At 45.5% G+C, this 2,476-nt stretch overlaps 1 pseudogene across 1 annotated transcript; it reads right to left on the reverse strand.

Annotated features, from left to right (window-relative positions):
- Positions 1-333: 333 nt before the first annotated feature.
- Positions 334-1,586, reverse strand: LOC102418994 (annotated as a pseudogene). The gene is made up of 2 exons (XR_001349226.1): positions 1,575-1,586; positions 334-1,475 (listed from the first exon to the last, which is right to left on the reverse strand). The product of XR_001349226.1 is annotated as a cytochrome c1, heme protein, mitochondrial pseudogene (transcript).
- Positions 1,587-2,476: the final 890 nt, after the last annotated feature.

Consider the following 2,476-nt stretch of genomic DNA (forward strand, 5'->3'; position numbering starts at 1 on the left):
TAAAAATAAGCCTAAACATGAAATAAAGAAATGCTATTAGTTTTATTAATTAGATAAAAAAGAAAGAAGAAACAGTGTCTAGTTTTGGAACCTTGCTAAGCTCCAAATAAGGCTTGCCTTCCAGATTTATCTTTTTCTGACTGGGGTCTTTAAAAGAGTCCTAAATTTAGCCTTTCCTTTATACTACTAGACTTGAGAGACACTATATTCTCACCAACTTATTACTCAAAATTTGAGCCTTTCCAATTTAGAACTTAGAGCCCTGCTTTCTTTATACTTAACTCAGAACCTTCTTTTTTTTTTTTTCTATTGAGAAACTTAATTTATTTCTGCGATAGAGGCTGAAGGATCTGGAGCTCCAGCCCGGTCTCCTGCCCCCTCCCCTTTTGTCCCAGAGAAGAGGGGCTTGGCCAAGAGGGCCAGCTGGGGTCTAAAGAGACCCAGGGTAGCTTCTTGGCTTGAAGGCCCATTCAAACAGGATGGCAAGCAGACCTTCAGCAGGGTCACTTGGGTGGACGATTTGCCAGCTTCCGGCTCTTCAGTACTGACCACTTATGCCGCTTCATGGCGTAGACCAGGGGCAACAGCAAACCCATCATCATCAACATCTTGAGCCCCATGCGTTTCCGATGGTCATGCTCTGGCTCGGATGCCCAGCGCAGGAAGGTGCACACATCCTTGGCTACCTGGGACATGGTAGCTGGGGTGCCATCGTCAAACTCCAAGACCTCGTCGTAGATGGGAGGAGCCATGCCAATGGACTGGCCAGGGAAGTAGGGGTTGAAATAGAGGCCTTCTTGTAGCGACACCCTGGTGGGCGGCTCACAGTAGCCCGTGAGCAGGGAGAAGACGTAGTCTTCACCACCGTGCCTAGCTCGCACGATGTAGCTGAGGTCAGGGGGCATGGCTCCATTGTTGGCTGCTCTGGCAGCCTCAGGGTTGGGGTACAGTTTGGGGAAGTAGTCAGACAGCTTTCTGGGTCGCATGAACATCTCCCCATCATCATTGGGGCCGTCCTGAATCTCCACCTCTTCGGCCAGGGCTTTAGCTTCATCCTCAGTGTAGCACACGCCCACCAGGTGGAGGTAAGCCACGTAGTCCATGCTGTGGCAGGAGGAGCACACCTGCTTGTATACCTGGAAGCCCCTCCGGATGCTGGTGTGGTCCAGGGAGGAGAGGAGGCCGCGGTGAGACCACGGGTAGCTCGGGGGGGCGGGGCGGGGGGGCGGGAGGGGTGCAGCTCCAGGTCGCTGGCACTCACGGCCCACGGCCAGCCCTGCACCCCCTGCCGCCAGCATGCCCAGCACGGACAGCATCACTTTTCGGCCCCGGGACGGACCAGACTTGGACGACAAGGACACTGCCTGAGGCGTCCGCAGCGGGAGCTGCCTGGGCCGCGCACCACACAGCAGACCCCGGGCCTGCGCGCCCCGTGGGCCCAGCACCGCCCCGCGCCTCAGAACCTTCTTATCATACTGTTAGCATGTTTCAAAAATCTTAGTAACAATTAAGCATAACATTTACAGTAACAATCATAACAGTAAGTCCCTTCAATGGCTGGAATTATGTTTTACCGTAGGATGCATTCAGTAAATATTTATTAAAAATAAAGTAGAAAAAATAATTTATGAAAATTACACATTGCCTATCATGAACATTGGCAGCTGTCAATTCAAGTAATTATGAAGGTTTTATATAGGAGGGATGTTCACAGGGGAAAAGTTCAGGTATCATTCATAGGCTCTTTATTAGGAAGTAGGAGTCCAATTTAGAGCCATTTTTTCTTACTTTACCAAATAAAAAAAGTCTGAAAACCAAATGAGTTACCAACTTACATTAACATTGGTTCAAGCTACTATTTTTTAGTTTGATTGTTTGCAGAAGTAGGCACAAAAAAGTATTTCCCTGATGTATCATCACCAAGCATCTCCCCCCAACATACACACCATGATATGGACTCTGTACAAGTTAAAGATTAACTTTAGGTGAGAAGACAGGTTAAAAAAGCATCACCTTGGTTCAGATTTTCTAATTCCTGTCACTGAAAGCAGTTCACAAATGCAAATAAGTGGGGAAATATGTGGGGTTCTATTCTTGTCTTTTTATAGAAGAGAAATTTTGAGAATAAATGTTTAATTGTTAAAGGAAAGAGCTTGTTGGAATTTCTACCATCTACTAGTTAAATGACAGTAACAAGTATGTATCACGATGTCAGGGAGTACTAGACTTATTAGGGAGACCACTTTTAAATTATATAAATGTCTAATCACTATGTTATGCACCTGAAACAAATATAGTATAATATCGAATATCAACTGTAATCGAAAAATGAAAATAACATAACAATAACAATTGTAATAATAATTTCTTGTTCAGCTCTGCAAAATCCCATATAAGGGAAATCAGACCTTTACTCTTGGCTATAATGTTATTTCAGTCTCAACAATATAACTGCCATTTCAGCTAATCACAAAGC

This window comes from Myotis lucifugus, unplaced genomic scaffold, assembly GCF_000147115.1.
Source record: "Myotis lucifugus unplaced genomic scaffold, Myoluc2.0 scaffold_121, whole genome shotgun sequence".
Taxonomy (NCBI): domain Eukaryota; kingdom Metazoa; phylum Chordata; class Mammalia; order Chiroptera; family Vespertilionidae; genus Myotis; species Myotis lucifugus.